This window comes from Mirounga leonina, unplaced genomic scaffold (assembly GCF_011800145.1).
Source record: "Mirounga leonina isolate KUSES-001 unplaced genomic scaffold, KU_Mleo_1.0 Mir_117, whole genome shotgun sequence".
In the NCBI taxonomy this organism is placed as follows: domain Eukaryota; kingdom Metazoa; phylum Chordata; class Mammalia; order Carnivora; family Phocidae; genus Mirounga; species Mirounga leonina.
In genome coordinates, this window is record NW_023270274.1 from 3362105 (window position 1) to 3375426 (window position 13322).

Here is a 13322-nt window from a genome sequence, read left to right on the forward strand (position 1 = left end):
TTTATTCCTAGGTATCTTATGGTTTTGGGTGCAATTGTAAATGGGATCGACTCCTTAATTTCTCTTTCTTCTGTCTTGTTGTTGGTGTATAGGGATGCCACTGATTTCTGTGCATTGATTTTTATATCCTGCCACTTTACTGAATTCCTGTATGAGTTCTAGCAGTTTTGGGGTGGAGTCTTTTGGGTTTTCCACATAAAGTATCATATCATCTGCAAAGAGTGAGAGTTTGACTTCTTCTTTGCCGATTTGGATGCCTTTGATTTCTTTTTGTTGTCTGATTGCTGTGGCTAGGACTTCCAATACTATGTTGAATAGCAGTGGTGATAGTGGACATCCCTGCTGTGTTCCTGACCTTACGGGGAAAGCTTTCAGTTTTTCCCCATTGAGAATGACATTCGCTGTGGGTTTTTCATAGATGGCTTTTATGATATTGAGGTATGTACCCTCGATCCCTATACTCTGAAGAGTTTTGATCAAGAAAGGATGCTGTACTTTGTCAAATGCTTTTTCTGCATCTATTGAGAGGATCATATGGTTCTTGTTCTTTCTTCTATTAATGTATTGTATCATATTGATTGATTTGCAGATGTTGAACCAACCTTGTAACCCAGGGATAAATCCCACCTGGTCGTGGTGAATAATCTTTTTAATGTACTGTTGGATCCTATTGGCTAGTATTTTGGTGAGAATTTTTGCATCCGTGTTCATCAAGGTTATTGGTCTGTAATTCTCCTTTTTGATGGGGTCTGTCTGGTTTGGGAATCAAGGTAATGGTGGCCTCATAAAATGAGTTTGGAAGTTTTCCTTCCATTTCTATTTTTTGGAACAGTTTAGAAGAATAGGTATTAATTCTTCTTGAAATGTTTGGTAGAATTCCCCTGGGAAGCCATCTGGCCTTGGGCTTTTGTTTTTTGGGAGATTTTTGATGACTGCTTCAATTTCCTTAGTGGTTCTGGTCTGTTTGGGTTTTATATTTCTTCCTGGTTCAGTTTTGGTAGTTGATACATCTCTAGGAATGCATCCATTTCTTCTAGGTTATCTAATTTTCTGGCATATAGTTGCTCATAATATGTTCTTATAATTGGTTGTATTTCTTTGGTGTTGGTTGTGATCTCTCCTCTTTCATTCATGACTTTATTTACTTGGGTCATTTCTCTTTTCTTTTTGATAAGTCTGGCCAGGGGTTTATCAATCTTGTTAATTCTTTCAAAGAACCAGCTCCTAGTTTCATTGATCTGTTCTACTGTTCTTTTGGTTTCTATTTCATTGATTTCTGCTCTGATCTTTATTATTTCTCTTCTCCTGCTGGGTTTAGGCTTCATTTGCTGTTCTTTCTCCAACTCCTTTAGGTGTAGGGTTAGGTTGTGTATTTGAGACCTTTCTTGTTTCTTGAGAAAGGCTTGTATTGCTATATACTTTCCTCTTAGGACTGCCTTTGCTGTATCCCAAAGATTTTGAACAGTTGTGTTTTCATTTTCATTGGTTTCCATGTATTTTTTAATTCTTTAATTTTCTGGTTGACCCATTCATTCTTTAGTAGGATGCTCTTTAGCCTGCATGTATTTGAGTTCTTCCTGACTTTCCTCTTGTGATTGAGTTCTAGTTTCAAAGCATTGTGGCCCAAAAATAGGCAGGGAATGATCCCAATCTTTTGGTACTGGTTGAGACCTGATTTGTGACCTAGGATGTGATCGATTCTGGAGAATGTTTCATGGGCACTAGAGAAGAATGTGTATTCTGTTGCTTTGGGATGGAATGTTCTGAATATGTCTGTGAAGTCCATTTGGTCCAGTGTGTCATTTAAAGTCTTTATTTCTTAAGTCAAACAGAGAAAGACATGTATCATATGATCTCACTGATATGAGGAATTCTTAATCACAGGAAACTTAGGGTTGCTGGAGTGAGGGGTGGGGTGGGAGGGATGGGGTGACTGGGTGATAGACACTGGGGAGGGTATGTGCTCTGGTAAGTGCTGTGAATTGTGCAAGACTGTTGACTCTCAGATCTGTACCTCTGAAACAAATAATGCAATATATGGTAAGAAAAAAAAAAAAAGAAGAAGAAGAAGAAGGTAGCAGGAGGGGAAGAATGAAGCCGGGGAAATCAGAGGGGTAGACGAACCATGAGAGACGATGGACTCTGAAAAAGAAACTGAGGGTTCTAGAGGGGAGGGGGGTAGGAGGATGGGTTAGCCTGGTGGTGGGTATTGAGGAGGGCACATTCTGTATGGAGCACTGGGTGTTATGCACAAACAATGAATCATGGAACACTTCATCTAAAACTAATGATGTAATGCATGGGGATTAACATAAGAATAAAAAAAATTAAAAATTAAAAAAAAAATTTAAAATAAATAAATAAATAAAGTCTTTATTTCCTTGTTGATCTTTTACTTAGATGATCTGTCCATTTCAGTGAGGGCAGTGTTAAAGTCCCCCACTATTATTGTATTGTTGTCAATGTGTTTCTTTGCTTTTGTTATTAATTGGCTTATATAATTGGCTGCTCCCATGTTAGGGGCATAGATATTTACAATTGTTAGATCTTCTTGTTGGATAGACCCTTTAAGTAGGATATAGTGTCCTTCCTCATCTCTTATTATAGTCTTTGTTTTAAAATCTAATTTGTCTGATATAAGGATTGTCACCCCAGCTTTCTTTTGGTGTCCATTAGCATGGGAAATGGTTTTCCACCCCCTCACTTTCAATCTGGGGGTGTCTTTGGGTCTAAAATGAGTCTCTTGCAGACAACATATCAATGGGTCTTGTTTTTTAATCCAATCTGATAGCCTGTGTTTTTTGATTGGGGCATTTAGCCCATTTACATTCAGGGTAATTATTGAAAGGTAGGAATTTAGTGCCATTGTATTGCCTGTAAGGTGACTGTTACTGTATATTGTCTGTGTTTCTTTCTGGTCTATGTTGCTTTTAGGTTCTCTCTTTGCTTAGAGGACCCCTTTCAATATTTCTTATAGGGCTGGTTTCATGTTTGCAAATTCCTTTAGTTTTTGTTTGTCCTGGAAGCTTTTTATCTCTCCTTCTATTTTCAGTGACAGCCTAGCTGGATATAGTATTCTTGGCTGCATATTTTTCTCATTTAGTGCTCTGAATATATCATGCCAGTCCTTTCTGGCCTGCCGGGTCTTTGTGAATAGGTCTATTGACAATCTAATGTTTCCACCATTGTAGATTACCGACCTCTTCTCCTGAGCTGCTTTCAGGATTTTCTCTTTGTATCTGAGACTCGTAAGTTGTACTATTAGATGTTGGGATGCTGACCTATTTTTCTTGATTTTGAGAGGGGTTCTCTGTGCCTCCTGGATTTTGATGCCTGTTTCCTTCCCCAAATTAGGGAAGTTCTCTGCTATAATTTGCTCCAATATACCTTATGCCCCTCTCTCTCTTTCTTCTTCTTCTGGGATCCCAGTTATTCTAATGTTGTTTCATCTTATGGTATTGCTTATCTCTCGAATTCTGCCCTTGTGATCCACTAGTTGTTTATCTCTCTTTTTCTCAGCTTCTTTATTTCCCATCATTTGGTCTTCTATATCACTGATTTTCTCTTCTGTTTCATTTACCCTAGCAGTTAGAGCCTCCATTTTTGATTGCACCTCATTAATAGCCTTTTTGATTAGGTTTGACTTGGTTAGATTTTAGTTGTTTTATTTCTTCAAAAAGGGTTTCTCTAATAATTCCATGCTTTTTTCAAGCCTAGCCAGTATCTTTAAAATCATCATTCTGAACTCTAGTTCCGACATCTTACTAATGTCCATATTGATTAGGTTCCTGGCAGTTGGTACTGCCTCTTGTTCTTTTTTTTGAGCTGATTTTTTCTGTCTTGTCATTTTGTCTAGAGGAGAATAGGTGAATGAGAGAACAAAACACTAACAGGGTAACAACATCCCCAGAAAATATACAGTAAACAAATCAGAGAAGACCTTTCAGAAAGTGGTTGCTTTTCTGTTCAGAGAGTTGTTGCTATTCTTTTCTTGGATCTCTTGTTGAGTTCGTAGGTCTGGGAGATAATATTTAAAACATATAGAACAGACGGCAGGTAATACCCGATGAATTCAAAGCTGTCTATGTACAAAGGCCAACAAAGAAAAATTGTGCAAACAATAAGAACAGGAAGTTTACAGAGGAAAAAAGCACAGAAGAAAAAGTATAAGCATATAAAAGCATACTCAATCTCATCAGTAGTCAGAGAAATGCCAGTTAAAAAAAATAATAGGACATAAATTATTTGCCACCAGTCTTGTAAAAATTAGCATCTTTGGCAATAGCCTGCATTGGGAAGAGTGAGTGTAGGAAAATCAATGCTGTTAGGGAAGCTAATTTAGTGCCCCTTTTTAGAGACCAGTTTGGGCTCATTGATTAAAAACATAAATGTCCTCAGGGTGCCTGGGTTGCTCAGTCGTTAAGTGTCTGTCTTCATCTCAGGTCATGATCCCATAGTCCTGGCATCGAGGCCCACACTGGGCTCCCTGCTCAGCAGGGAGCCTGCTTCTCCCTCTCCTACTCCCCCTGCTTGTGTTCCCTCTCTCGCTGTGTCTCTCTCTGTCAAATAAATAAATAAAATCTTTAAAAAAAGTCCTCATTTTTTAACAATTGTTCTTTTTAGCACCTATTCTACAAAAATATTTGCAATTATGTACATAGGAGCACATTTGCAAAGATGTTTAATGTAACATTTTTTATAAAGGCAAAAAGCAGTAAACAATGAAAGTCTTTAAAAGAGAAAGTGCTCAAAAAATGGAATATTTCTGTTATGAATACCATAAAACAGTTAAAAAGCTTGAAATATACTGAAACCAAAGTTTTTCTGAGCTATACCTTTATGGAAATAAAAACACATTGTAGAATATTTCATCGAGTATTATCTACTTGATATTTTATGCAATAGAACAAGAAAAAAAAGAAGTGTGTATCTACATTGATACATAAAAGTAAAAGGAAGTGTTGCTAAGATCTACCCACAACTATTAAAGCTCAACTCTGGGGAGGTGGGTAGGAACAGCAACAGAAGAGTCAGGAGGGGATGGAAGGAAGACCATCAATTTTTATTTTATAAACTTCTGTACCAATACCATTACTTTACAACTAGAAGACAATGGTAGCATTTTCTGTTGATGGCTGTGTTGTTTTTATTGTTGTAACCCAATGGTTCAGAATATTCACAAATCAGGTGGCATAGCAAAAGATCAGGCCCATAGGGACAAGCTCCAAGCCTCTGGAATGCTGTTAACAGCTTCTGAAATGCTTGAGACAGAGTCAAACCACCGTTGGCCACTGAGCATGGGCCAGACCCAATCTGTAAAATCTTCTGATAGCTGTTGTATTTGAGTATATCTGCTCTGTCCATGAATAAAGAAATAGAAGGGAACAAACCTGAACCAAAAGTCTCAACAGCAACGATAAAAATAGATTTACCACAGACCTCAGAAAAACTCAGAAGAACCTACCTCAGAGGGAAAAAAAAATTACTCATGACGAAAGTTTTTAACAATCCTGTCTTCCATGGTGGAGAACAAGAAGTTAATGGTAGATGTTTAAAAGGAGTATAGAGCCATAAGAATTAAATGAGAACAAAACGATAAGGAGGAAATGGGTGTCATAAAGGAGAACTGCACCAGGACAGAAGATGTGGTCAGAAATGATACACCTCACACAAATTCATGTTGAAAGCATGAAAGAGACAAACTGGTACTAATTAAAAAAATCAGTGATGTAGAAGCTAAATTTGGCTAGCTGTCTTAGAGTCCAGAAAGGACACACAGAAGAAGGACTTAATATCTAGGTGATTGGAATTCACAAAGAAAAAAATCTGAACAAATGAAATGGAAATATTAATAAAAATGTAACAGAAGAAAACTATTGACGATGAAAGCATAATCAGCTCTATGTGTACTAAAATTTCTATTTCAAAATAATTTAGCAGAAATTTATCCCAATTTGCCACATCCTATAAAATACTCTTAATATCCCCAGCAATAGCTGCAGTAGGTTCTTCTCAAAATTAAATATCATTAAAAATTTAAGATCTTTCAGTAGACTGATCTTTCAGTTATCAGTTGAAAGTGAAGTTGAAATATAAATTTTGACGGTCCAGTAAATAAATTTGTAAGAAAGTCATCCATAAAAATCTTGGGATCAAGTTCTCATATTAATGAAGCTTAAGTTACTGTATTATATGTATATGCTTATGACAGAAAAAAATCATTTCTGTAGTTTATAAATTTTGTCACTCATGCATCACCACTACCCATATTACATTTTATAGGTAATAACATAGTTTAACCAATTTTAAAAGGAAAAAGCTTTGGGGCATCTGGGTGGTGCAGTCAGTTAAGCAATGGACTCTTGGTTTCGGCTCAGGTCCGTGATCTCAGGGTGGTGAGATCAAACCCCACATCAGGCTCCACTGGGAGTCTGCTTGAGATTCTCTCTCTCCCTAAGCCTCTGCCTTTCCCCCTTCTCTCTCTCTCTGTAAAATAAATAAATAAATCTTTTTAAAAGTTAAAAGAATAAATGGAAAAAACTTTATACCACAGTACCTTTCATAGCTCCTCTTCCTGCTTTTTGAGCAACAGCCCTACATTTTTATTTTTGTACTTGGACCCACAAATCATGTAGCTAACCTGGGGGGAATGTTTTTATGAGAATCAAAGGACATTAATAGCCTTATAAATTAGATATAAACCTCAGAGTAGATAATAAGAATGTCATATACTCTACAGTGTAAACACCAAAAAAAAGGGGGGGGGGAGCTTAAAGTGCATTTATTAACAGGTAAAATTTCCACAATTGAACGAAACTCTACTCCAACAATCTACTGACACACTGAAGAGACACACTGAAAACTGAGTGGTAACAGTTTTTATCAAAAGGTTAGTGACCAAAGTATGAGAGTTATAGCCCTGGTTTCCCATGGGGTAAGTGGTGGCTGAGTGAGATCATCTGTCCGCCTCTCTGAAGGGTAGATGCCTCTCGCCATTAGACATCCAGATACATTTTCCCCCTCAACCCTCACGATAATTCCGTCTGAATCCTCTTGAATTTAGAGAAGACAAATGGCCTCCTCAAGGTCAAACAACCAGTCACAGAGTAGGGGCTCAGACCAGGCTTTCGGACATTAAATCTAGGACACACGCTGTCGTGCCTGATAGCAAAGCAAGGACCGGCCTGTCTACCATCTCTCTCAACATTACACGGGATTTGGTGTCATGCCTGAGGCATAAAACCATTTCAGAATATTCTTTCTAAATATTTTCAGGTGAGCTTGGACCAAATTCTTACACATTTGCAAATTATCGTATACATCTCTTTAGTTGGGGGGTCGGTTTGGGGGTAGAGGGTCATATTAAACTCGGGGCAGGTTTAGGAGTGAGTTGCTCCAGTACCAGTCCTGTCTGGCAAAATTGCTAAGCAGACAAAATGGAAAAAGGAATATATACCGGTATTGTTGATTTTGTTTTCCATTGTGAAGTAGGCTGAATTTGCAAGATACCCTGGAGGTAAATATTCTTTCACAAATACAGGAAGTAGCTCAGACCCAAGTGGTAGATACATTCCAGGTGCATCTTTTTATTGGCAGAAAACCTTCCCTCCTCCATAACCAATTAAGATGTTTCTACCAAAATAGAGAGCTCTTTAGTCAAATCAGATGCTCGTTATTGAGTAAACTTATAATTACTTTCACTTCCATTCTGAGTACAATTTTCTTAGTGGTAAAAGTGCAGCTTTAGCAGTTTTCTGAATTTAAATGCTTTCCATTCTTATCACAAGATTAGATGCTGATCAATATGGTCAGTAACTCTACATTAAAGGGCAAGCTTTACTTTTTTTTTCCTTGTGAATGAGTCCTCCCACACCAATTAATGATTGATAGCCTCAAAAAGAATAAAGTCTCAGGCATACCATATTGAAAGTAAAAACATCTCCCCCATTAATTTAATAGCATTTACTTCTGTGCAGTGGAAAACAACAAAACCAAACAATGTAGCTCCATTTTACCAGGCAAATTGTCAATGGAGTGAAGCCCATAGGCTTGTAAACAGAAGACACTGCTAAGTCTGAATGCCCTATGCTCTTAGATTCATTCCTGCATGATCTAGTGGAACACATTCTTCCATTTCCATGGGAAATAAACCTTTTGTTTCAAAATAAAACTGAAATCGAGCATTTTGAAAATCCTCTCTCTTAGTCAGTAGTAAAGCATTGCAAAAGAGCTGTGCCTATTTAGGAATAAACTTCGCAACAACTTGTCTGAGGCTGATGCACTTCCTACCTCATCCATATCCATATCTGTATTCCAAGAACCTTAGCAGAGTTTAAAACAAGGTGTTCAAACATTAGAATGATGTTAAATGTGTTATTTCCACATGAAGCTCAATGACAACTAATCTTTAGACATTCACCTGAACATCGTGAAAAATCATGTTTATTAATTTTATTGGATGTTAGAAAAACACAAAGTGAATCACTGGGTTCACAAGGAATAAGGATTTAGCAGCTCAGTGCTACAAATACCCTCATACTGCTTTCTATCTCCCTCCCCTACATCTCTAACTACGCATAGGCTTAACTAAGGGTGGTAGTGTGTAATGCACTGCCTAAAATTGGCATTTTAAGGTCATGAAACATAGATTGGTTTTAGTACCAGAATCAGTTAGAATTTCTATGTGTAAAATACAAATTTTTTAAAAAGTTTGTATTTTGAACTTTTTAAACTTTTTATTGTGAGATAATATACATCCAGGAAAATCCATAAAGTGTAAATGCATAGTTTAACAAATCACTGTGAACACCCATGTAGCCGTTACCACAGCAAAAAGTTAGGGCATTGCCAAGACCCCGGGGGTCCCCCAACTCCTAACCTTGCTTCTGGTTCTAACTCTTTCCAGTCATAGAGCCATGACCCTGACTCATACAGTAATCCCTTCCCTTTTTGCTTATATTCTTATGACCCACGTGCATGTCCCGAAATATTCTAGTATTGCATATTTTTGAACTTTATGGAAATGGAATTGTACAATATGTAATTTTTTTCTCCTTGCCTCTTTTACTCAATAATAGATTTTTTAAATTAGTTGCAAGTGATGTAGTTTTTGCATTCCTGTGTAGTATTCCATTGTCTGAGTATTTCACAAGGTATTTGCCCATTCGACTGATGATGCTTATTTGGGTTATTTCCAGTCTTTTTTTTGGGGGGGGGGTTATTTCCAGTCTTTAGCTCTTTGTGGACAGTACTGCAGTGAACATTCTCATACATGTATCTGGTTGCATGGATACCTGATTTCCACTGCCTACATGTATTATCAGAAATGGAATTGCTGGTTCACATGTGTGTGTTTTAACTCTACAGAGACAAGGAGCTGTTCTGCCCCCTGCAGAGCAGGAATTCCTGTCTCTCTAAGTACTCGACAGTACTGGGTTTGGTCATTTGTTTTATATGTTCAGGGCTGTGGGTATATACTATCTCGCTGTGATTTCAATTTCCATTTTCTCAATTTCTATTAAGATTGAACACCTTTTCACATGTTCTTCGGACATGTGTCGGCTCCTCTGTGAGGTGCCTTCTTATATCTTTTGCTCATTCTTCTGGGTTGCTTGTCTTCTAATAATCATTATAATAACAACAAATTGTGGGAGCTCATTAGCTACAAGTCATCTGCAGATCAGTGAGTCACAGATGTAATCGCCCCGTCAGTGGCTGGCTTAATGTCGCTCTTTTTTTAATGCCTCCAGTAAATAAATTTGCTTACCTTTAGCTTAGTTTAATATTTCAGTCTTTTATAAACTTTTGTGCTTTTGTATCTTTTTAAAAAATATCTTACTCTCTCTGAGGGAATGAAATTGTCCTATACTAACATTTCAAATTTTGTATCATTTTATATCTTATTTTATTTTATTTATTTCATTTTATTTATTTTCTTCTTCCCTTTACATTTAGGCTAACAAACCCATCTAGAGTAAAATTGTATTTGAGATAGAAGTTGAAGCTCATGTTGCGTTGTGCACGGATCCCCTACTGACTGAGTTCCATGTATCGACATGACCATCACTTCCAATTGATCATTAAAGTGGCTCTCATCATAGGTCCTGATCAGATGTCCAAGCATCTACCCCTGAGTTCTCCCTTCTTGCTCATTGGTCTATCTCTAGTCCAGTTACCACACTGTACTTATTACTACACCTTTATAAAAGCTTTGATAGCAGACATATCAAGACTCCCAGATTATTCTTCTTTAAGTGTGTGAAAACTATTTTGGTTATATGAATTTTCATAATTGCTTCAGAATAATTTCATCAAGCTATCTCATATTTTTTTTAAATCTTTTTGGGGTTTTGTTTAGGATTGCATTGAATACATTCATTTAAATATGGGAAGAATTAACATCTTACACTAAGTTTTCCAGTGTAAGAACACGACCTATCTCTCCATTAGTCCTTTAATATCATTCATAAAGGTTTGTAGTTTTTCCACCAAGAGATCTTGTACTTTTTTGTTGTTATTGTTCAATTATCTCTCATCTTATGGATTAGTGGATCTTCTTCTACATAGTACATTTCCTTCAAATTTATTTGTTACTGGTATAGAGAAATACAGTTTTTTTTTATTGATTTTATTTCCAACAATTCTGGTAAACTCTCATGAATTCTTTCAGCTTTTCTGTAGATCCTTTCGAAACTTTTCTTCAGAGCATCTACACATAATTACACTTTTGTTTCTTCCTTCAGAATTATTTCTTCTTTTCTAATTCTTGTACCTTTAATTTTTTATTCCTTACTTAAAATACTAGATAGGATTAATTTATCATGCTTAATACACTGGCTAAGAACTGCATAATATACCAAAAAGAAATGGTGACAGTGGACATATCCCTCTTCTGCTGGAACCAAAGGGAGACCATCAGGCACTTGGAGTTAAGTAAATTATGTGCTGTTGTTTTGGTAAACACCTTTTGTCAGTATAGGGTGTTCCTTTCTATTCTTAAATTGCTGAGTGATTTTATTATGAATGGAGTTTTAATTTCACTGAATGTTGATAGGAATCTCTTGAAATAACTTTATTATGGTTCTCTTTTAAATAACTATTTTTGAGTTGAAATACATTGGTTGGTTTTCTAATAATAAACCGATCTTGCATTTTGGTATAAACTCAGTGAGGTCATAATTTATATATTTTAGGGTTAGCCAGATAATATTTTAAGATTGTTTTTTATCTCTAGTCACTACAAAGATGACCTGTGATTTTCTCTCCTTTAACTTCTTTAACAGATTAATTAGTTCATAAAATGAATTCTGGAAGAAATCCTGTACAATTAGAATTATATCTTTATTGAATATTTGGGAAAAACTTGGAAGTGAAGCCATCTGGATCTAAGGTTTTCTTAGTGGAAAGGGTTTTTGTCTGTTTTAGAAATTTAATGTTTTATAGTAGGGACTACTCACATCTACGCTGTGGAGAAGGCAGTTTGGGTGAGTTATATTTTTCTAAGATATTTTCTCCATTCCATAAATTGTCTTTTCTATTGGCTTAAAGTTGTCCATAATATCATTTTAGTATCTTTTTGATATCTGCAGTCCCCAGAGACTGAGCCTTTTCATCCGTGAAATTAGTCCTTTGGGCCTCTCTCTTCTTTTCTTGACTAGTCTCAACAGAGGATACCATTTGAGTTATTTGGAAGAACCACTGTTTAGATTTGTTTATCTTCTCTATATTGGTTTTCTACTTTAATAACTCCTGTTCTGGCTTTGTTTTTTTTTTTTTTTTCTTCTCTACTTTCTTACTTCCTTGGGTTTACTTTGTCAATCTCTTCTTCTCTTAAGTTTTTGAGATAAATGCTTGGTTCATTAATTTGTATACCTTTATATATGTAAATATTTAAGAATATTGTTTAAGTACTACTTAAGTGATATCCCACAAGTTCAGATATACAGTATTTTTGTTGTAGTTCAATTCAAAATATTTTATTTCCATTATAATTTCTGCTGTGATTGATGCGTTGCCTGAAAGTATATTTCTTAATTTCCAATTATCAGTGTATTTTCTTGTGTCTTTTTTTGTTTGTTTGTTTTTTATTTCCAACTTAATGGCACAATTGTCAGAAAACATACTCTGTGTAACTTGAACCTTTTGAAATGTGTTGAGAGTTGCTTTCTGGACTAGGATATGTTCAATTTTGGAAAAATATGCCAAGTATGCTTGCAAAAAATTCATTCTACAGTGGAGTTGATTTCTTTTTGTTCCTCTCTCTGTTTCTCTTTCCTTCCTCCCTCCCTTCCCTCCTTCTCCCCACCTCCCTTCCCTCCCTCCTACCACCCTCCCTCTCTCTCTCTCTCTCTTTCTTTCTCTGTCTCTCTCTGTCTCCCTTTCTCTTTCCATTAGGTTAGGCTTGTTAATCTCTTTGTTTAAATCTTCATATCAATTTTTTTATCTGCTTGTTCTTTTTATTATTGAGGATGACATTGCAAAAGTTCCCACAGTGATTGTGGGTTATTTTACATTTTCCTCCTATAATTGTATAAGTTTCTTCTTTTCATGTTTTGAGGCCATAAAATTACATGAAATCCATAAATTGTTGTATTCTCCCAGTAAGTTGAAACTTTTATCTTTTGAACCCTTCATTACTACCTCTTTATCTCTAGTACTGCCCTACCATAAAGTCAATTTCACCAATGATAATATGGTTTCCTAGGTTTCTTTTGATTGATGTTTCCTTGCTATACCTTTTTATCTTTCCTTTTATTTTAACCTTGTGTTTGGGATATGCCTTATGTTTTAGATGTGTTTCTCATAAGTTACATACATTTGGAATTTTGTAGTCAGTCCATTTGCTTTTAACTGGAGCTTCTACTTTTTGGTTCTTGCTTTTAACTGGAACATTTGGCTTGTAACTATATTTATAGATTTATTAGATATGGTTCATTTCATGGAAGAACTCAGTGATGAGAAATTCTGAGTTCCACATTAAAAAAAATAATAATTCTGTATCGGCAAAAGCAGGGATCTGAAAGGGTACGTGCACCCCGATGTTTATAGCAGCAATGTCCACAATAGCCAAACTGTGGAAAGAGCCAAGATGTCCATCGACAGATGAATGGATAAAGAAGAGGTGGTATATATATACAATGGAATATTATGCAGCCATCAAAAGGAATGAGATCTTGCCATTTGCAACGACGTGGATGGAACTGGAGGGTATTATGTTGAGTGAAATAAGTCAAACAGAGAAAGACATGTATCATATGATCTCACTGATATGAGGAATTCTTAATCGCAGGAAACAAACGGAGGGTTGCTGGAGTGGGGGGTGG